Source organism: Loxodonta africana, chromosome 10 (assembly GCF_030014295.1).
Source record: "Loxodonta africana isolate mLoxAfr1 chromosome 10, mLoxAfr1.hap2, whole genome shotgun sequence".
NCBI lineage: Eukaryota > Metazoa > Chordata > Mammalia > Proboscidea > Elephantidae > Loxodonta > Loxodonta africana.
Genome location: NC_087351.1, coordinates 12,020,694 through 12,045,318, shown reverse-complemented (window position 1 = coordinate 12,045,318; position 24,625 = coordinate 12,020,694). Strand labels below are relative to the sequence as shown.

Below are 24,625 nucleotides of genomic sequence, written 5' to 3'. Positions count from 1 at the left end.
TTTTACAGTATTTTTTACAATTTCAAACAAAATTTACATACTGCATTTGGGTTATATGTTTCTTAAGTCTCTTTTAATCTGTAAATTCTCCTTCTTTTTTATTTCTTACAATTTATTCATTTGTTGAAGAAACCAGGTCATTTATTCTACAAGCTTTCCAACACTGCAGGTTTTTCTGATTGTATCCCTAGGGTGTCATTTAACATATTTATACCATATGAAAGCTTGTTCAGGTCAATTTTCCTTTTCTTTTTTTTTGGCAAGAACACTTAAGTGTTGTGTGGTACACTTCTGGTTACACCTCATCAGGAGACATAAAATATCTGATTGAATTCGTTTTTGTTTTGTTAAAAGTGATTAATGGGTTCAAATGTTGTCATGTTTTCACTTGGTATTTTAGCAGTCATTGCTAAGCACCGCCTAGATGTATTATGTCATTATTTCCCAGCAAAAATGGTGATAGTCTAATTTTAAGGCACCATCTTCACTTATCAGCCGGAATTTTTCTATGAAGAGCAGCTTTCCCCTCTTGAAATAGTTCCTTACGTAAGGAAAGGCAGGATAAATGCTTGATTCTTTCCCTTTATTTACTAGTTTTCAAAATAATGAGTTGGTTTTCTACAATACTTCAAAGACAACCACTAAGAGTTTTGTTTTTAGTATCATTATGAACTCATAGATTTTAACATATATGATGTGTTTCAAATCATTACAGTCATTGTCCATTTTGAGACAGATATTTTGCCTTTTTGGATTGTGACAGTCCTTTGGGTTAGCTCCAGAGTCACTTTGACATGAATCCAGTAATCTTTGATAGATTCCTTGCTTTCTGGTGTAAACGATAGTCCAGGTTTATCTTGTATATTCCTGCTCCAGACTTGAAATCAGATGTTTCTCTATGTGAGAGGGCCATGAACAGTGAAAGATGAATTTTTCCCACAAAGGACTCTGTGAGAGAATCAGAGTACCTTACTGAGGAAGTAACCTGAGCCAAGAGAAAAACACACCAAACATCTGATGTCATGATAACGTCAATTGAAACCCGTTAAATAATGCAAAAACAACCCTATTCGTCATAGATTACACATGTTTTTTCCTGGTTCCCCTGCACGTAGGCACATTGTTCTCCCTATGTGTTAGACAGTACGTAGACCCACACCTCACACTGCCCTTCGCGGACCTCTACCAGGGTGACTGGCCATGCTGTTGTCCATTGTGGGAATCTCAGCGTAGACCTCTGTCTGTAAATTCCCTCATAAAAGCTAGATCTGATCATCCTGGCCTTTTCCACCTCTTTTTTCGAAGAATCCTACATGTGCGCCTTGGAATCACTCCTGCCACTGGTCCAATGGGGTATTACATCTAAGGAGCTCTAGTTTATTTCAGTAGGAAATGGTATTTAGAGACCACAATCTGAATGGTTGGAATTCTTATCGATACTTGGGTTGGTCATTGTTTGGCTTTTTCCAATTCATTTTTAGGATTGCAGGAATTTTAGCCAAAGTATTTGATTTCATATTTGTATCTCTTTCTCTTACGCTGAACATCTTGCTTCCTGATAACATTAACATATAATAGTTTCCGAAAAGTAATTTCATTACTAGTAAGATGACTACTAAAAGTGGTTTAAGGAAATCACAGCAACCAAACTGATCCTGTGAAAACCTAAGGCAAATTTATCACTCTTCTGTTCGAAAGTCTGCAAAAGCTCACCATTTCACCCAGGTAAAAGCCAAAGTCCTAACCATGCCTACACCTGGTGCCGTGGAGGCTATTCCAACTCATAGGCTGTAATCTTTTTTTTTTTTTTTCACAGAAACAGACTGCTACATCTTTCTCTCGTGGAGTGGCTGGTGGGTTTGAACCACTGACCGTTTGGGCTAGCAGCCAAGCTCTTAACCACTACACCACCAGGGTTCCTCAATACCTACAAGGCCCTTTGAAATCTGGCACCTATTATCTCTCTGATCTCATCTTCTATTCCTCTTTCCCTCATTCCTCTGCTCCAGCCACAATGGGCTCCTGCTATTCCTTGAATGTGCCAGGCATAACACTACCCGAGGGAATTTGTACTGGCTAGCCCTGGTGGCTCAATGATTAAGAGCTACAGCTGCTAACCAAAAGGATGGCAGTTCAAATCCACGAGCTGCTCCTTGGAAATCCTACGGGGTAGCTCTACTCTGTCTTATAGGGTCACTATGAGTCAGAATTGACTTGATGGCAACAGATTTTTGTTGTTATCCCGTCTACCAATGAGCCCTGGTGGCTCAGTGGTTAAGCTCTTGGCTGCTAATCAAAAGGTCAGAGGTTTAAACCTACCAGCTGCTCTGTAGAAGAAAGATGTGACAGCTTGCTTCCACGAAGATTACAGTCTTGGAAACCCTGTGAGGCAGTTCTACTCTATCCTATAGGGTCGCTCCAAGTTGGAGTCCACTCTGCAGCAGTGGGTTTTGTTTTTATCCTTCCTACCTGGAAGGCTCTTCCTGCAAATATCCATTTGGCCTCCTTCAAGTCTTTGCTCAAGTCTCACCTAACCACCCTGTTTAAAATTGTAACCTTTTCTTTGCCCCTCAGCCTCATCACTGCCAGCATCCACAATCACCCTTACCCTATTTTACAGATAAGAAAACCGAAGCATAGAGAGGGCAAGCACCTTGACCAAGTTCACATGGTTGGCAAGTGGAGAAGGCAACTTTCACAGAAGAAGCTGTGTTTGAGTTCGGTTATACTCTTTAAAGACTTCATGGAATGAGGTGGAACCTACATAAGTAAATCAGTGACTAAATCCCTATATAAGAATTGAGGGGAAGAAAGCATTCAAGAAAGACGAAGCAGCCTGAACAAAAAGTACGAGAATAACTGAGGGAAAGGTAGATGGTTCCGACAGACTGGACCATTAGGGGTAATGGAGGGTATTTACAGGAGACAAAGTTGGGAAGGTAAACTAGGGTGTATTGTGAGGGGTCTTCAAGAAAGACCTGATGAGAAAAGAAAAGGTAATTGCAATATTGTAAAGGAAACAATATTTTTTTCATCTGAAGTGTTCCTTGAAGGAAAATAATCCCATAAAATGGAAACGGAAAAAGTGATGCAAATTTTAATTCACTTACTTGCAGGGCCTCAAAACTAAGCTGTACACTTAGATTTGGGTTTGTTTTACTACTTCCCCCTCTACCAGCACAAAGTAAATCCTTAGAGACCCCTGCAGTAAGAGGTGGCTTTGCTCAGGCTAAAGGGAATGGTGCTATCAGAGGCAGGATTAAGGCAGGTGAGGGCCCTAAACACTGATAATCTGTGGTGCCCCCTTGTCTGCTTACCCACGCATTTAAACAGGATATGTGAGTTATATATATACCTGTATTTATATATGTGTGTCTTAGCTACCCATGATGTAACTTTTTTTTAAATGCAACTATAATATTAGCGATTGAACGCAAAAGTAGCGTATGCCATTTTAACAGAATGAGATAAACTGGATTATAAAATTTTTAGTGGATGCGGGGTACTGAGATTTTTACTGTATACCACATTTTCTACAAAAGGAATATTTCACATACTCTACAACAAAGAAATGAGACTGTGAACTTAGTTGTTTCAACAATTAATGTAAAATTCTGTTAATCTCCCACAATGAAAAATTTATTTTCACCAGTTTTGGTTTAAATGGCTCATAGTTCAGTTTTGATGCTTGTTTTGTAATCAATGCTATAATTATAAATGAACAAATGAAAAGATGTTAAAAAAGAAAATTTAATGATCAGAAAACAAATATTACAACGAGCTACTATATTTTATTTTTAGGTAGGTCTTTCACTTCTAACATGTTATAAGTAAAAATACTTCTCTCATTTAAACATAGAAGAAAATATCCTTTGATGGTTACGAGGGTGGGGAGGGAGGGAGACGGAAATTCACTAGCTAGTTAGTAGACAAGAAGTATCTTAGGTGAAGGGAATGACAACACACAATACAGGGGAAGTCAGCATAACTGGACTAAACCAAAAGATAAGTTTCTTGGATACAACCAAACACTTTAAAGGACAGAGTAGCAGGGTCAGAGGTCTGGGGACCATGGTTTCAGGGGACATCTAGGTCAACTGGCAAACCAAAGTTTATCAAGAAAATGTTCTGCATCCCACTTCTGTGAGTGGCATCTGGGGTCTTAAAAGCTAGCAAGCGACCATTTAAGATGCATCAATTAGTCCCAATCCCCCTGGACCAAAGGAGAATGAAGAACACCAAAGACACAAGGAAAATATTAGTCCAAGAGACAAAAAGGACCACATAAACCAGAGACTCTACCAGCCTGAGAACAGAAGAACTATACGGTGCCTGGCTATCACCAGTGACTGCCCTGACACGGAGCACAACAGAAAGTCCCTGACGGAGCAGAAGAAAAGTGTGGTGCAAAACTCAAATACACGTAAAAAGACCAGACATAATGGTCTGACTGAACCCCAGAGGACATGGCCACCAGACTCTCTGTTAACCCAGAACTAAAATCATATCTGAAACCAACTCTTCAGACAAAGATTAGGCTGGATTATAAAACATAAAATGATACTCATGAAGAGTGTGCTTCTTAGTTCAAGTAGTTACACGAGATTAAAAAGGGCAGCTTCTGTCCAGAGGTGAGATGAGAATGCAGAAAGGGATAGGAGCTGGTTGAATGGACACGGGAAACCCAGGGTGGAAAGGGAAGTGTACTGTCACATCACAGGGACAGCAACTAGGGTCACATAACAATATGTGCATAAATTTTTGAATGAGAAACTACCCTGAGCTGTAAACTTTCACCTAAAGCACGGTAATATATATATATATTCTTTGCTCTTACAAATTCTTCAATGATTCAGTCACAATTAGGCTGTGGAACAATATCTACTTCCGTACATTATAAGGATAATGAATTGAGTCTTGAATCATTGTTGTATGCTAAGGGTTTTTGAGTCTCTTTTGGGACGAAAATGAGCTTTCTGTTATGCAATTTGTGATCATTAAAGTTAGGAATATACGTAAAGCAATTTTAACAGTAGGAAACTCAAGTTGTATTTTATCTTCTCTTATGGAATCACACATGCCTACATGTGTAAAATTTCTTTCCTGATTCTGTAAACTTAGTTCCCATGTAAGAATGAAATTGTTGAACTTCTTCGTAAAGGTTCATATTTAAGTCATCAGGATACGCCCGCACTAATTTCTCAGATGCCTTCATGCATTCTTCATCAGGTATCTCCACATTATTTAAGAAGGAAAATCTACCTGAAAGAACTTCATACACTTGCACCCTTCTTTTCACGCAAGATTCAAGTGTGTCCATGATGGTGTAATATGTGGTTACGGAAAACTGATCTCTGGCACTCAACACTCCTGGAGCACTTCCGTCATTTACTTGTTTCTTTTTAATGCTTCTTCTACGGTCAACTACTTGATAATCAGTATTTGGCACTATTTGTTTTGTTGTGTTTTCAACATTTTCAAAATCTTAAAGTGTGTAAATGACTGGTAGAGATCTGTGTGTGTGTTGTAATTTACTTTTGAATCTTGGAGAGCTTGGCTTGTCTGATGAAAATACTGCAATATATTATTTCGCATAACCAACATAAATACATACTCTAGTGTTTGCATTTTCTTGGCAATGTTTTCAGCTTCTCTTTTAATGTCTCCTTTTTGTGTCTGGTCTTCAGCAATATTTTCTAAGGCATCTAGAATCTGAGTATACAATTCCAGGATTGTGCTTGTTGCTACAGCATGCTCTTCCCAACGCGTATTAGAAAGATATTTTAATATTTGATCATCGCCTAAATATGCTTCAAGACCCGCCCATCGGTGAGTAGAGAAAGCCAAAAATGTGTAGAGTAACTGAGCAGTTGAAAAAAATCAACTGCTTCCAGACAACAATCTACTTCACTATGTCCTATGATTAAATGAATGTGCAGTACATGGTATGACAATGGTATATTCATTACATTCTAAAATTTTTCTGTTGTATGCCTTTACAACGCCCTGACATATTGGCAGCATTATCATAGGACTGGCCTGTGCACACAGAAAAATCAATTTTACAAACTTCACATAAATAGCAAAGTACTTGATTCACAGTTTCTTCATTGGTATGACTTTTTAAGCTAGTAAATGCGATAATATAGGGTCATTATGAGTTGGAAGGAAACCCTGGTGGCATAGTGGTTAAAACTATGGCTGCTAACCAAAAGGTTGGCAGTTCAAATCCATCTGGTGCTCCTTGGAAACGCTATGGGGCAGTCCTACTCCATCCCATAGGGTCGCTATGAGTTAGAATTGACTTGACAGCAATGGTTTTGTTTTTTGTTTAATGAGTCTGAATGGACTCAATGGCAATGGGTTGGGTTGGGTTGGGTTTGGCTTGGTTTTAAATGTGATAAATCTCTCAGAAGGTTTTCTATCTATAGAAGATACATATCTTAGCTGATGTATATAAGAACGATCAGGAGTGGAATCTACAGACAAACTGGAATATCAAGCTATACCTATTTAACTGAAAATAGTTGATCAAACTTCATCACTTACTAAATTTAATTCTTCACACATTGTTTTAAACATATTCAGTGGGTAGCCCTATCCTGGTTACCATATCTTGAGATGTGACCTGCTAAAAATGGATCACACCAAGCAACAAGTTCAAGTAAACCCCGAAAATTCCATTTTGTGGGCACTCAAACCCTTTATGTCTTCCTCAAAAAGATAGTTTGCCTTCAGCTATTATAACGACAGAACAACATGTTAACAGATGGCTTTCCAGTACCGACATTCTTCATTAATTTGTGTTTCCAGTTCGTGAGTTAAGTCAAAACCATGTCTTCAATTTAAATATGACATCGTAGAATCTCTGTGAGTTGAACTGTTTTCATGTTTATCAATCATATTTGAGTTGCCCCGGTTGCTAAACCTATTTGTAGCAGATCAAGAATTAAATGATTTCGGACTCAAATAGTTTGTAAACAAAACAATATACAGAGCTGACTGATGGAGAATACAGTAGCCACTCCCTGTTACAATTGTCACCATTAGCTTTGCACCCTAGAAATATATTCTGGATACAGAACCTTGTTTGTTTACCATCCAGAAATTTTGAAAAGAATTTTCAAATGGTCTACTGTGATGCTGGCAATCATTTGGCCTTCTTTTGAGCCAGTAATTTACATTAGAAGAAAAATTATCCCACGAAGCAGGATCTGTATTTCTGTTATTTATGGGCTCTGCAGATGTGATGATTTCAGGTTCTAAAATAGTTTCACTTTCTACACCATTATTAATTTTTTTACCTCAGCAAGGAATGGATGCAGAATTTGGAACAAATTCTGCTGTATTCATATTGCTATTAGTAATTTCAGCACTATGGGACTAGTACAACAATCTGCACCCGTTAAACTCAATCGTTCAATGGAAGAAGTCTCTCCTGATTCATTACGTTCTAAAAAGGAAGTTAATTTTGGATCTTTTTCTTTTTATCTTCTGTGAGCTTTCGTTTTTTTTTTTTTAATAATTTTTATTGTGCTTTAAGTGAAAGTTTACAAGTCAAGTCAGTCCGTCACATGTAAGCTTATATACTCCTTACTCCATACTCCCACTTACTCTCCCCCTAATGAGTCAGCCTGCTCCCTCCTTCCGGTCCTTCCTTTCGTGACGGTTTTGCCAGTTTCTAACCCTCTCTACCCTGTGAGCTTTTGTGCTTACTTAGCTGTTGCTGTTTCATTTTATCTGGATATAAAACTGCCACTTTTTCATCCTGAGATCAGAAGAACTAGATGGTGCTCGGCCACAACCGATAACTGCCCTGACAGGGAGCACAACAGAGAACCCCCGACGGAGCAGGAGATCAGTGGGATGCAGAACCCAAATTCTCATAAAAAGACCAGACTTAATGGTCTCACTGAGACTAGAGGAATCCCTGTGGTCATGGTCCCCAAACCTTCTGTTGGCCCAGGACAGGAACCATTCCCGAAGACAACTCATCAGATGTGGAAGGGACTGGACAATGGGTTGGAGAGAGATGCTGACGAAGAGTGAGCTACTTGTATCAGGTGGACACTTGAGACTGTGTTGGCATCTCCTGTCTGGAGGGGAGATAGGAGGGTAGAGAGGGTTAGAAACTGGCAAAATTGTCACGAAAGGAGAGACTGGAAGGAGGGAGCGGGCTGCTCATTAAGGGGAGAGTAAGTGGGAGTATGCAGTAAGGTGTATGTAAGCTTATATGAGACAGACTGACTTGATTTGTAAACGTTCACTTAAAGCTCAATAAAAATTATAAAAAAAAAAAAACTTCCACTTTTTAAATTTGGTTCTTCTGTGGCAAATAACTGAGTAATTAAAAACAAATAAAATTTATGAAACAAGTAAAATTTATAAAATAAAATTTATATTCAAATTTTGATGTTAGCACAAAAATTCATATTTGAAAATTAGTAAGTTAAAAAAATTGATTTGGAACATGCAATTTTGTTCTTCAGGTCTGAGATAGTCAAAAGAAATAGTGCTTACAAGGCAGTCAGAAATAATTTCATTCTCTTGTCGTATGATGTTTGTTGGGCGGCCCTTCGCAGATCTCCATGAGTGTTTTTCATCTTGAAATAATACTTAAAAACTTGTGCACTCTGTTGGTTTCTCAATCACTTACTGTATAGGCAACATTCCCGTCATTGCATTGCAGTGTTTTTGATAACAGATAAAACTCTTTTGACTTTATCTACTTGAATGAGAGAAACTGTATATTGGTTTCTCTTTCACACAATGTATTGGGATCTTTCCCATCCTTGTAACACAGGGTGTACTTTGAAAACGTCAAAACGGTTCTAACATCTTGTGCTTGAATGGGAGAAACTCTACATGGTTTTCTCCTTCACAGAATGTATAGGGAACACTGCCATGCTTTAGCACAAAATGTTTTTTGGTAACAGGTAAAACACTGTTCACTTCATCTACTTGAATGAGAGAAAGTGTATATTCATTTCTCATCCACACAATGTATTGGAAACTTTCATGTCCTTGATACTCAAGATGTACATTGGAAACATAAAATGCCTTTTAAGTCATGTACTTGAATGGGGAAAACTCTGCATTGTTTTCTCCTTAGCAGAATGTATTGGGAACTTTCTGTCCTTGTAACACAAAGTGTACTTTCAGAATATGTAAAACTATGGTGACTTCATGTACTTGAATGAGAGAAACTATACATTGTTTTCTCCATCACAGAATGTATAGGTAACATTGCCATCCATGTAACACAAAGGGCTTTTTGGTAACAAAGCAAACTCTTTTGAGTTCATCTACTTGAATGAGAGAATCTGTATATTGGTTTCTCATTCACACAGCATATTGGGTATTCTCGTGTACTTGTAATGCAAGCTGTACTTTGAAAACGTAGAACATTTTTGATGCCACGTACTTGAATGGGAGAAACTCTACGTTGTTTTTTCCTTCACAGAATGTATTGGAAACTTTCCTGTCTTTGTAACACGAAGAGTGCTTTCTTAATATGAACTCTTGTGGCTTCATGTACTTTAATAGAAGAAACTGCACATTGTTTTCTCAATCACATATAGGAAAATTTCCAGTGCTCATAAGACGAAGTGTTTTTTGATAATAGCTATTTTTTTTTTTTTTACTTCAGCTACTTAAATGAGAGAAACTGTGTATTGGTTCCTCATTCAAACAATGTATTGGGACCTTTTGCATCCTTGTAACACATGGTATACTTTGAAAACATATGTTTTGACATCACGTACATGAAAGGGAGAAACTCCACATCGTTTTTTCCTTCACAGAATGTATTGGGAAGTAGCCCATTAGATTGCCTAATGGTTTCACTGGGGAGGGTGGCTTAGCAGACAAAGATGGAGTAATCTCTTAAAAAAAAAAAAAAAAAAAAAAAGCTTGTGCACTCACTTTCCATCCTTTGATGTTGCATCTTCACAGTTCATTGGACTACTGCTGATACCCTATGGGGCGAGAGCGATTGCAAAGAGCATGGTACAAATACAAGGGTATGCTCATCTGAAGATGCTTTGGGTTCGCTTTACGGAGGATAGTACCAGATATGCCGCGAGTCATGTGATTATAGTGCCACTGGGGTGTTCGTATGTGGTCCCTGAGAGAGAATTCAATGTGAGATTATACCTGATGGGTCCAAAATGAAAAGGAAAGCATGATTGTAAAATAAAAATTTTATAAAATTCGTAAAATGTACATTTTATTTCTTTGTGGAATTATTCAACTCCCATATCCAGAGGTACCTACATAATTGATGTAATAGCACCGCTTCTTGATAAGCAAGTTTGTATTGTGAGTCATAACAATATCAATCAATTTCTTAAAAGAAAGTAAGTCTGAAGGGAAATGGAAAATAAAATACATTTATATAATTTTTATTATCTAAATATTCTCTGAATTTATTTCCTTGAAGAATTGTTCAGCTTCCTTACACAGAGATACATTAAGTATCCTGATAAAATATCATTGCATTGCAATGTCCTGATAAACACCCTTTGTTGCTTTCTTGGAAGATGAGTTTAGAAACATGCTCTTTGTTGCAAAACAGAAACATATTTTGCACTATAAATAAATATTGAATTTTGCATCCTCTTAGTATGCCTAATACCTCATTTACTAGCATATGTAGAGGGTAATACCAAGCACTGTGTCCTGCACAACAAACAAAAAAAACTCACTTGACACATAAATTAAAACTTTCATGTTAGATAAATGTTAGTATTTCCACTACTTTTTGGACATTCGCTATGTTAGTATTATATTATTACTCGTGTTAGTACTACATTAAATGTATGCTAGATTGTGTCTGCACGTATGCGAAACATTTTAAAGTTATAAATATTATTGTTTACAAAACCTAGGACATAACTCTGTACATAAATGCTATACAATTGAAAAGTAACTTGATTGAATTCATTGCAGTGGTTGACTTATTTGAGCTCCCTCACTTTTGTGAGTCATCTGGGGCTGGAGTTCCCATTGGCTGTTTACCAGGTCATGTGCAAGAGCACACCCTTGTGTTTGTGTCATGGCAAAAAGTATTGCTGGCCCTCTCGGCTGGAGTTGCTGGATCAGCAGAGGTAGATGTACAAGACAGTTCCCTCAAAATGGATTAGAGACCTGTTACCTATTAATATAATCCATCCTTGACCAGGAACCACTCACGTTGGATTCAGTTGCATATTGAGTGAATGTAGCGGGAGTTAGACTTGACAGCCCACCCCCACCTCTTGTTTATATTAGAAAGAAATAGTATACTCCCAAGAGACCCGCCATGATAAGGAATTTCAATTATACAGAAGAGGACTATAGGAGACATATGTCAACGAAGGTGTTGAAGTGGTAGGGGCCTCAAAGCTTAAACAACCTTGTGCGTGGGTGCTCCCATGACCCTGTGTGAACTTTACTTTCGGCAGAACATTCTCAGGCACTGCAGCTGCTATCAGTTTCGTTTAGTGCCCTGCCAGTCCCTTCCACTGTGGTGCTCATTTTCCTTGTGTCCTGTGTGCTTGGCGGCTATGGGTCTTTGCTTTGGACAATGGCACCCCTGTTTTGTTGACATCCTAAGCACTTGCTTATCTTGCTTATGGGGTACTCAGTCCCTGATCAGAGACCATAATCAAACATTGCCTTCCATCTCACAGGCTAATGGAATGGATAAGAAAAATGTTATCCGTAAATGTTTCTTTTTCACTTTAGAGAATCGCTTTTTTAAATAAAAGAACGTAGGAAGGGAGGGAGGAAAAGGAGAAATTTCTTTGTCTTTTTCAATGCTCTATAGGAGAAGGGTAATCCCAGTGCCTTTGCTCTGCCCATTTACTTAATGTAAACAAATAGTAATTGGGAAAATTAGTCAACAAATATTTATAACAAACATCCTATGTGTGCCAGACACAGTAAGAAATGCAGACTTCTCCTCCATTTCAGCCTTTTCAGAGGTTACTTCATTCAGTGCTTTTGCAGAGAAGCCAGCCGTTCATGCTTATAGATGGCCCTATGGCTACTGGTATGCATTAGGATCATAGCATTTTCCTCTAACACAGCACTCCTGTAACCCAACATGCCTCTCTCTGGGTTGAGGATGCTTTATAGACAGAACTGAGTACAGAGTGGGAATCTAAGCTGCACGCAGCTCCCTTGAAATTTTGGTTGATGAGACCCCTGCAACCCAACAAGGCTGGAATTCCAAACGCGCTTGGACTCCAAGAAAAGTCAATGACGTTCACTGAGTAAGGGAGGAACCAGCACCTTTTCTCTCTGAGTTGCCAGAGCTGGCTTAAGTCTTACAGAGACCCTAACCACTGAAGGCATTATGTTGCCCTCCTCTCCCCCCGACACGGAATTCAAAATGAGTGTAATTAATTCCCATAATGGAGCCCTGGTGGCACAATGGTTAAGTGCTCAGCTGCTAACCAAAAGGTGAGCGGTTCAAACCTACCAGTAGCTCCTCAGGTGAAAAGACCTGGCAATCTGCTCCCATAAAGATTACAGCCTAGGAAACTCTATGGGGTAGTTCTACTCTGTCGTATAACATCACTGTGAGTCACAATCATCTTGATGGGACAACACAACAACTCCAATAAAGTTCTGGTTTTGTCATGAGGACAACTTCAATACTTTATTTTAAATGCCAAATATGATGTTATTTCCAGAAAACATTTAACGATGTTCCTCTCATTTTGTTAACAACCTAAGCATGTGCTTAGTGTATCATTTGGTAAACTTATCACTGTATATTAGGAACTGATGAAAGCCTGAGAGCTGAGGCTCCCCTAACTGGTTCAAACTTCGCCAAGGCTACAATTATCTTTCATTGGGATTTACACTGTCTTCTGTCTTGTGCCCACTCCAATGTACACTCAAGGAGAGAGCCTATAATACTGCCTTCTCTTGCACATCCTTTTACCTCTTCTTTCAGTAGTGGATACTGAATTTCCACACAAGAGGAGCATCAGGGAAGCAATCTGGTGGAAAGGAGGGCTTTGAACCTATGGTTCTATAGTACACAAAATTGAGAAAATAACAATTGTCCATATCAAAAATGGGGGAAGGAGGACCTCACTATCACCAAGAAGAAGAGCCAGAGGTGGAGTGCATCCTTTGGACCCAGGGTCTCTGCACTGAGAATCTCCTAAACCCAGAAAACAGAGAGAGAGAGAGCTGTAACACTGAAGACAGCGAAAGACAATGAGAAGCGGCAGAGAAATGGTGGCAGCAGAACCAGGTCACCAGTGTGAGACGGTTCAGTAAGCTTCCTGGACCATGGAATAAGGCAGTTACAGTGAGTGTGCCAGGCCATGGAACGAGACAGCTGAGCGCCTTTGGGAAGGGGGTTTCCTGGCCGAGCGGGGTGCCTCTGGGCACTTGTTGATGGAGCCAGGCTTGCCAACCCATGCAGCGAGAGAGATGAGTGCCTTTGGGCTAAGTTTATTGGTCGAGTAGGGTGCCTCTGCGCACTTATTGGTGGAGCTAAAGAGCTTTGTGACACTTGCCCGAGCAGGGCAGAGGCCAGGTAGAGAGGCTAAGGGGCCAAGAGAGCCCTTCCTGTGGGCATGGCTGAAAAGCTGTCCTGACTGAAGAACTGTATCCTGAGTTGTTCCTGATCCTGAATTGTAATATGTTACTTCCCTAATAAACCCCATAATCATTCCTTCTTTGTTCAGAAAGAAAAATGGAATCTGTCACAGCTGATCTATAACTGAGTGTAGTGACTAGGTTAGCCAACCTACCCTGGGTGAGCTCCACTTATTACCTGGTCTCCCTGGCTTATTTCAGTACAAAGGATCGGTATCCATACTTGAAGTCTGCGTATAAGATAGCAGAGAAAGGTGTGAAGACCATCACCTCTGAGGCCATGACAAGTGTTCTGTCCATCATCCAGAAGCTAGAGCCACAAATTTCTGTTGCTAATACCTATGCCTGTAAAGGGCTAGACAGGATTGAGGAAAAACTGCCTATTCTGAATTAGCCAACAAACCAAGTTGTATAACCTGACCCTAATAATGTCAGTAAATTTCCATTAGTCCTTAAATTACCCCAAGCCAGATTTGGTCTGCCCTGCATGGGCAGAAGGGCCAGCTGTGACCACTAATTAACCTCAACAGAGGACACAGCAACAGGAAGAAAGAATCAGAAGGAAAATCATCACTCAGACCCTGTTTCGAAGCAAGAGATCTGACAAGAACCATGTCACCTCCTATTTCCTGGCTGCCTTCTAGAGTTTTCCTGCCCCAGAACACCTGCGTGGCTACCATCCTGCCACCCAAATCACATGTAAACCCTGCCTACCCATAGCTTGGGAAACCAGATCTGAGGAACTTCCTCCCGGCTTCTTGCTCTGCACATTGCAATAAAGTTACTTTCTCAAAGACCAGTGTCCAGATAATTGGCAAGTCTGAGCATGCTGGACAAGGACCCACCTTCTAGGGTTCAGTATTGTTGCCAATGCCAAAGGGGCTGTGACTGGGGAAAAACATCCTGTGATGACTACTGTCCCTGGGTTGAGGATTCTGTGGTGGACAAGACCAAAGGAGCAGTTACTGGCAATGTGGAGAGGACCAAGTCTGTGGTCAATGGCAGCATTAACACAGTCTTCAGAAGGCACCTGTAAAGTGGTGAACAGTAGGGTAGAAAATGCACTTACCAAATCAGAGCTGCTCATAGACCAGTATATCCCTCTTACCCAGGAAAACTAGAAAAAGAAGCAAAAAATGTCGGAGGGTTTGATATGGTTCAGAAGCCAAGTTACTATGTTAGACTGAGATCTCTGTCTACCAAGCTCTGCCTACCAGCAGGCTCTCATGAGGGTTAAAAAAGCTAAGCAAAAAAGCCAAGAAACCATTCATCAACTCATTCCACTGTTAATATGATGGAATATGCCAGGAAGAATGTGCTTGGAGCCATCCAGAAAATTCAGGATGCTCAGGATAAGCTCTACCTCTCATGGGTGGAGTGGAAGAGAAGCATTGGCCATGATGATACAGATGAATGCCACTGTGCTGAGCACAAGTCAAGTACTCTTGCTATTGCTCAGCAACCTCAGCACAAAGCACATTAAACTTGTCCCTGTCACCACTGCATGTTTCGACCAGCGAGATGACACCTTCTGTTACATTGAAGTTAGCCTGCTACACAAATATGAATTGGGAAAGCAGGTAGCTAGAAAAAGCATCCTCAGTTATAGTTAATTCCAGCATATTAAAGAGCTTTAACATTTCTGGCATCAGCAGATACGTTCTATTGTTTACCTGGTTGGTAAGGAAAGAATGAGAGACTTGTCAGAACCTAGCCAGAACTCGTTAGAAGTTCAAGTGCACTTATGGTTTCATTCTGTGGCCACTGTGTGGCCACTGTTGCTGTATGTTTGTACTAAATAAAAACACCATCATGTGGTATGAACTGACATCTGCTTTGATTTTGTCAAAAGTTCAATACCATCAGTCAGAACAAGGCCAGGGGCTGGCTGTGGAACAGACTATCAATTACTCATATCCAACTTCATGCTTAAGCTGAAGAAAATTAGAACAAGTCCATGAAGCCCAAAGTATGCTGTTGTTATTCAACCTGAATTTAGAGACCATCTCAAGAATAGATTTGACTCATTGAACACTAATGACTGAAAACCAGACAAGTTGTGGAATGACATCAAGGACATCATACATGAAGATAGCAAGAGGTCATTAAGAAGACAGGAAAGAGCCAAGGAACACACAGATAAAGTAACTGAAGAAATTAGAAAGATAATTCAGGAACATAATGAAAAGTTTAATAAGCTGGAAAAATCCATAGACAGACAGCAATTAGAAATTTGGAAGATTAACAACAAAATTACAGAATTAGATGACTCAACAGAAAGTAAGAGGAGCAGAATTGAGCAAGTAGAAGCTAGAATTTCTGAACTCGAAGATAAATCACTTGGCACTAATATATTTGAAGAAAAATCAGATAAAAGAATTTAAAAAAATGAAGAAACCTTAAGAATCATGTGGGACTCTATCAAGAGAAATATCCTGCGAGTGATTGGAGTACCAGAACAGGTAGGGATAACAGAAAATACAGAGAAAATTGTTGAAGATTTGTTGGCAGAAAACTTCCCTGATATTGTGAAAGATGAGAAGATATCTACCCAAGATGCTCATCGAACTCCACATAAGGTAGATCTTAAAAGAAAGTCACCAAGACATGTTATAATCAAGCTTGCCAAAACCAAAGATAAAAAGACAATTATAAGAGCAGCGAGGGATAAAAGAAAAGTCACCTACAAAGGAAAGCCAATAAGAATAAGCTCGGACTAATCGGCAGAAACCATGCTGACAAGAAGGCCATGGGATGACATATTTAAAACACTGAAGGAAAAAAAATTGCCTGCCAAGAATCATATATCCATCAAAACTGTCTCTTAAATATGAAGGTGAAAATAAGACATTTCCAGATAAACACAAGTTTAGGGAATTCATAAAAACCAAACCAAAACTACAAAAAATACAAAAGGGAGCTCTTAGTTTAGAAAATCAATAATATAAGGTATCAACCCAAGACTAGAACACTGGGCAGAGCAACCAGAAGTCAACCCAGACAGGGAAATCCAAAAAAACAAGGCAAGATTAAAAACAACCAAAAAAAAAAAAAAGGCCAACGCAGGGCAATGGCGATGTTATTATATAAAAGGAGACAACATTAAAATAATAAAGAGGGATCAAGAAATGTAATCATACATCTTCCATATGGAGAGGAAGATACAGCAATACAAAGAAATAAAAGTTAGTTTTAAAATCAGAAAAATAGGGGTAAATAATAAGGTAACCACAAAGGAGACAAACTATCCTAATTATCAAAATAAAATACAAGGGAAAAATACAGACTCAGCAGAAACAAAATCAACAACAAATATGAGGAAAGTAAAATATATAAAGAAAAATCTGCTCAGCGCAGAAAATCAAGCGGGAAAAAGAAACTGTCAACAACACAGAAAAGAAGACATCAAAATGATAACACTAAATTCATACCTATCCATAATTACCCTGAATGTCAATGGACTAAATGCACCAATAAAGAGACAGAGAGTGGCAGAATGGATTAAAAAACAAGATCCATCTATATGCTGCCTACAAGAGACACACCTTAGACTCAGAGACACAAACAAACTAAAACTCAACAGATGGAAAAAAATTAATCAAGCAAACAACAATCAAAAAAGAGCAGGAGTGGCAATATTAATATCTGACAAAAGAGACTTTAAAGTTAAATCCATCAGAAAGGATAAGGAAGGACACTATATAATAATTAAAGGGACAATACACCAAGAAGATATAACCATATTAAATATTTATGCACCCAGTGACAGGGCTGCAAGATACATAAAACAAACTCTATCAGCATTGAAAAGTGAGATAGACAGCTCTACAATAATAGTAGGAGACTTCAACACACCACTTTCGGTGAAGGACAGGACATCCAGAAAGAAGCTCAATGAAGACACGGAAGATCTAAATGCCACAATCAACCAACTTGACCTCGTAGACATATACAGAACTCTCCACCCAACAGCAACCAAGTATACTGTCTTTTCTAGTGCACATGGAACATTCTCTAGAATAGACCACATATTAGGTCATAAAGTAAGCCTTAGCAGAATCCAAAACATTGAAATATTACAAAGCATCTTCTCTGACCATAAGGCCATGAAAGTGGACATCAATAACAGAAAAAGCAGGGAAAAGAAATCAAACACTTGGAAACTGAACAATACCCTGCTCAAAAAAGACTGGATTATAGAAGACATTAAGGATGGAATAAAGAAATTCAGAGAATCCAATGAGAATGAAAACGCTTCCTATCAGAACCTTTGGGACACAGCAAAAGCGGTGCTCAGAGGCCAATTTATATCAATAAATGCACACATCCAAAAAGAAGAAAGGGCCAAAATCAAAGAATTATCCCTACAACTTGAAAAAATAGAAAGAGAGCAACAAAAGAAACCCGCAGGCACCAGAAGAAAACAAATAATAAAAATTAGAGCTGAACTAAATGAAATAGAAAAGAGAAACACAATTGAAAGAATTAACAAGACCAAAAGCTGGTTTTTTGAAAAAATCAACAAAATTGATAAACCATTGGCCAAACTGACAAAAGAAAAAACAGGAGAGGAAGTAAGTAACCTGAATAAGAAATGAGATGGCTGATATTACAACAGACCCAACTGAAATTAAGAGAATCCTATCAGATTACTATGAAAAACTATACTCAAACAAATTTGAAAACCTAGAAGAAACGGATGAATTCCTAGAAACACATTACCTACCTAAACTAACACAAACAGAGGTAGAACAACTAGATAGACCCATAACAAAAGAAGAGATTGAAAAGGTAATCAAAAAACTCCCAACAAAAAAAAGCCCTGGTCCGGAGGACTTCACTGCAGAGTTCCACCAAACCTTCAGAGAAGAGTTAACACCACTACTACTAAAGGTATTTCAGAGCATAGAAAAGGACACAGTACTACCAAACCCATTCTGTGAAGCCACCATATCCCTGATACCAAAACCAGGTAAAGACACCACAAGAAAAGGAAATTATAGACCTATATCCCTCATGAACGTAGATGCAAAAATCCTCAACAAAATTCTAGCCAATAGAATCCAACAACATATCAAAAAAATAATTCACCATGATCAAGTGGGATTCATACCAGGTATGCAGGGATGGTTCAACATTAGAAAAACAATTAACGTAATCCACCACATAAATAAAACAAAAGACAAGAATCACATGATTTTATCAATTGATGCAGAAAAGGCATTCATGATAAAAACTCTCAGCAAAATAGGAATAGAAGGAAAATTTCTCAACATAATAAAGGGCATTTATACAAAGCCAAGAGCCAACAACACCCTAGATGGAGAGAGCCTGGAAACATTCCCATTGCGATCGGGAACCAGACAAGAATGCCCTTTATCACCACTCTTATTCAACACTGTGCTAAAGGTCTTAGCCAGAGCAAGTAGGCTAGATAAAGAAATAAAGGGCATCCAGATTGGCAAGAAAAAAGTAAAAGTATCTCTATTTGCAGATGACATGATCTTCTACACAGAAAACCCTAAGGAATCCTCCAGAAAACTATTGAAACTAATAGAAGAGTTCAGCAGAGTATCGGGATACAAGATAAACATACAAAAATCAGTTGGAGTCCTCTACACCAACAAAAAGAACATCGAAGAGGAAATCACCAAATCAGTGCCATTTACAGCAGCCCCTAAGAAGATAAAATACTTAGGAATAAATCTTACCAGAGATGTAAAAGACTTACATAAAGAAAACTATAGTACACTTCTGCAAGAAACCAAAAGAGACTTACATAAGTGGAAGAAAATACCTTGCTCGTGGATAGGAAGACTTAACATTATAAAAATGTCTATTCTAGCAAAAGCGATCTATACATTTAATGCAATTCCAATCAAAATCCCAAGGACATTCTTTAATGAGATGGAGAAGCATATCACCAATTTCATATGGAAGGGAAAGAGGCCCCAGATAAATAAGGCATTACTGAAAAAGAAGAACAAAGTGGGAGGCTTTACTTTACCTGATTTTAGAACCTATTATTCCACCACAGTAGTCAAAACAGCCTGGTACTGGTACAACAACAGATACATGAACCAATGGGACAGAACTGAGAATCCAGACATAAATGCATCCACATATGAGGAGTTGATATTTGACAAAGGCCCCAAAACTGTTAAACGAGGAAAAGACAATCTTTTTAACAAATGGTGCTGGCATAACTGGATATCCATCTGCAAAAAAAGGAAACAAGACCCATACCTAATTCCATGCACAAAAACTAACTCAAAATGGATCAAAGACCTAAATATAACATCTAAAAAGATAAAGATCATGGAAGAAAAAATAGGGACAACGTTAGGAGCCCTAATACACTGTATAAACAGTATACAAAACATTATAAAGAATGTAGAAGAAAAACTAGATAACTGGGAGCTCCTAAAAATCAAACACCGATGCTCATCCAAAGACTTCACCAAAAGAGTATAAAGACTACCTACAGACTGGGAAAAAGTTTTTAGCTATGACATTTCTGATCAGCACCTGATCTCTAAAATCTACATGATACTGCAAAAACTCAACTGCAAAAAGAAAAATAACCCAATTAAAAAATGGGCAAAAGATATGAATAGACACTTCACTAAAGAAGACATTCGGGTAGCTAACAGATACATGAGGAAATATTCACGATCATTAGCCATTAGAGAAATGCAGATCAAAACCACAAAGAGATTTCATCTCACTCCAACAAGGCTGGCATTAATCCAAAAAACACAAAATAATAAATGTTGGAGAGGCTGTGGAGAGATTGGAACACTTATACACTGCTGGTGGGAATGTAAAATGGTACAACCACTTTGGAAATCAATTTGGCACTTCCTTAAAAAGCTAAAAATAGAACTACCATATGATCCAGCAATTCCACTCCTTGGAATATGTCCTAGAGAAATAAGAGCCTTTACACGAACAGATATATGCACACCCGTGTTTACTGCAGCACTGTTTACAATAGCAAAAAGATGGAAGCATCCAAGGTGCCCATCAACAGATGAATGGATAAATAAATTATGGTATATTCACACAATGGAATACTACACATCGATAAAGAACAGTGAGGAATCTGTGAAACATTTCATAACATGGAGAAACCTAGAAGGCATTATGCTGAGTGAAATTAGTCAGATACAAAAGGACAAATATGGTATAAGACCACTATTATAAGAAGTTGAGAAATAGTTTAAACTGAGAAGAAAACATTCTTTTGTGGTTACAAGAGGGGGGAGGGAGGAAGGGTGGGAGAGGGATAGTCACTAATTAGATAGTAGATAAGAACTACTTTAGGTGAAGGGAAAGACAGCACACAATACAGGGGAGGTCAGCACAGCTGGACTAAACCAAAAGCAAAGAATTTTCCTGAATAAACTGAATGCTTCAAAGGCCAGCGTAGCAGGGGCAGGGGTGTGGGGACCATGGTTTCAGGGGACATCTAAGTCAATTGGCATAATAAAATCTATTAAGAAAACATTCTGCATCCCACTTTGAAGAGTGGCAACAGGGTATTAAACACTAGCAAGCAGCCATCTAAGATGCATCAATTGGTCTCAAACCACCTGGATCAAAGAAGAATGAACACCAAGGACACAAGGTGATTAGGAGTCCAAGAGACAGAAAGGGCCACAAGAACCAGCGACTACATCATCCTGAGACCAGAAGAACTAGATGGCGCCTGGCTACAACCCATGACTGCCCTGACAGGGAACACAACAGAGAACCCCTGAGGGAGCAGGAGAGCAGTGGGATGCAGACCCAAAATTCTCATAAGACCCGACTTAATGGTCTGACTGAGACTAGAAGGACCCCGGTGGTCATGGCCCCAAACCTTGTGTTGGCCCAGGACAGGAACCATTCCCGAAGCCAACTCTTCAGACATGGATTAGACTGGACAATGGGTTGGAGAGGGATGCTGGTGAGGAGTGAGCTTCTTGGATCAGGCAGACACTTGAGACTATGTTGGCATCTCCTGCCTGGAGGGGAGATGAGAGGATGGAGGGGGTTAGAAGCTGGTGAAACGGTCAGAAAAAGAGAGAGTAGATGGAGAGAGCCGGCTGTCTCATTAGGGGGAGAGTAATTGGGAGTATGTAGCAAGGTGTATATGGGTTTTTGTGTGAGAGACTAACTTGATTTGTAAACTTTCACTTAAAGCACAATAAAAATTAGTAAAAAAAGAAGACAGGAAAGAAAGATCAAAATGGATGTTAGAAGAGACTCTGAAACTTGTTCTTGAATGTAGAGTAGCTAAAACAAAAGGAAGAAATGATGAAGTCAAAGAGCTGAAGAGAAGATTTCAAAGCGTAGCTCAAGATGACAAACTAAAGTATTATAATGACATGTGCAAAGATTTGGAGTTAGAAAACCAAAAGCGAAGGAGACACTTGGCATTTCTCAAGCTGAAAGAACTGAAGAGAAAATTCAAGTCTCAAGTTGCAATAACGAAGAATTGTATGGAGAAAATATTGAACAACACAGGAAGTATCAAAAGAAGATGAAAGGACTACACGGAGTCATTGTACAAAAAAGAGGTGGTTGACGTTCAGCCATTTCAGGAGGTAGCATATGATCAAGAACCGATGGTATTGAAGGAAGAAGTCCAAAGCTGCACTGAAGGCATTGGTGAAAAACGAGCCTCCAGGAAATGACAGAATACCAACTGAAATGTTTCAACAAATGGATACAGCGCTGGAAGCGCTCACTCACCTATGCCAAGAAATTTGGAAGACGGCTACATGGCAAACCGACTAGAAGAAATCCAGATTTGTGCCCATTCCAAAGAAAGGTGATCCAACAAAATGAGGAAATTATTGAACAATATCATTAATATCAGACACAAGCAAAATTTTGCTGAAGATCATTCAAAAGTGGCTGCAGCAGTATATCGACAGGGAGCTGCCAGAAATTCAGGCTGGATTCAGAAGAGGATGTGGAACCAGGGATATCATTGCTGATGTCAGATGGATCCTGGTGAAAGCAGAGAATACCAGAAAAATGTTTATCTGTGTTTTATTGACTATGCAAGGGCACTGGACTGTGTGGATCATAAAAAATTATGGATAACATTATGAAGAATGGGAATTCCAGAACACTTAATTGTGCTCATGAAGAATCTGTACAAATACCTAGAGGCAGTCAATTGACCAGAACAGGAGGATATTGTGTGGTTTAAAATCAGGAACAGTGTGTGTCAGGGTTGTATCCTTTCACCATACTTATTCAATCTGTATGCTGAGCAAATAGTCTGAGAAACTGAACTATATGATGAAGAATGCGGCATCAGAATTGGAGGAACACTCATTAACAACCTGCAATATGCAGATGACACAGCCTTACTTGCTGAAAGCGAAGAGGACTTGAAACACTTGCTGATTAAGAGCAAAGACTACAGCCTTCAGTATGGATTACAGCTTAATTTAAAGAAAACAAAAACCCTCACAACTGGACTGTTGTGGATTGAATTGTGTCCCCCCAAAAATGTCTGTCAACTTGGCTAGGCCATGATTCCCAATATAGTGTGATTGTCCACCATTTTGTCATTAATGTGATTTTCCTATGTGTTACAAATCCTACCTCTATTATGTTAATGGGAAGCCCTGGCAGCATAGTGGTTAAGATCTACAGTTGCTAACCAAAAGGTCGGTGGTTCAAATCTACCAGGCACTCCTTGGAAACCCTATTGGGCAGTTCTACTCTGTCCTATAGGGTTGCTATAGGGTCACTACGAGTTGAAATCAGCTCGTTGGCGAGGGGTTTTGGAAATGGATGTTATGTTAACGAGGCAGGATTAGAGGTAGCTATGTTAAGGCAGGACTCAATCTACAAGATTAAACTGTGTCTTAAGTCAATCTCTTTTGAGATATAAAAGAGAGAAGTGAGTGAGAGACATGGGGACCTCAGATCACCAAGAGACAAGCCAGGAGAATAGTGCATCCTTTGGACCCTGGGTCCCTGCATGGAGAAGCTCAAAGTTCAGGGGAAGATTGATGACAAGGACCTTCCTCCAGAGCTGACAGAGAGAGAAAGCCTTCCTCTGGAGCTGACACCCTGAATTTAGACTTCTAGCCCACTAGACTGTGAGAAAATAAACTTGTGTTTGTTGAAGCCACTCACTTGTGGCATTTCTGTTATAGTGGCAATAGGTAACTAAGACATGGACCAAGAAGCAACATCATAATAAATGGAGAAAAGATTGACGCTGTCAAGGATTTCATTTTACTGGGATCTACCATCAATGCCCATGGAAGCAGCAGTCAGTCAAAAAATCAAACGACGTATTGCATAGGACAAAGCTGCTGTAAAAGACCTCTTTAAAATGTTAAAAAGCAAAGACGTCAGTTTAAGGACTAAGGTACACCTGACCCAAGCCATGGTGTTTTCAATCACCTCATATGCATGTGCAAGCTGGAAAATGAACAAGGAAGACCAAAGAACAATTGATGCCTTCAAATTATGGTATTGGTGAAGAATATTGAAGATACCATGGTATGCCAGAAGAAAGAACTATTCTGTCTTGGAAGAAGTACAGCCAGAATGCACCTTAGGGGCAAGGATTGAGAGACTTCGTCTCACATACTTTGGACATGTTCTCAGGAGGGACCAGTCCCTGCAGAAGGACATCATGCTTGGTAAAGCAGAGGGTCAGCAAAAAGAGGAAGGCCCTCAATGAGATGGATTGACACAGTGGCTGCCACAATGGGCTGAAGCATAACAACAATTGTGACGATGGTACAGAACCGGGCAGTGTTTTGTTCTGTTGTACATGGAGTCGCTGTGAGACAGCATCAACTCAACAGCACCTAACAACAGCAATTGGTTTTGTCTGAGCAGGCCTCATCACTGGTTTATCTCATGATGCATGCTTGTAAACTTGGCTTTAATTTTATACTTTTCATAAAGAAATTCCATCTTTGAATTAATAAAATTCACTGAAGGATAAGAAAATTGGGGAAGAAAAAATGAGAAAGCATAGTTGATGATGATTACGAGA

At 39.1% G+C, this 24,625-nt stretch overlaps 1 pseudogene; it reads left to right on the top strand.

The window, feature by feature from the left end:
• LOC100654253 (perilipin-2-like) overlaps positions 1-15,098 on the top strand; it is a 38,223-nt pseudogene extending 23,125 nt beyond the window's left edge.
• Positions 15,099-24,625: the final 9,527 nt, after the last annotated feature.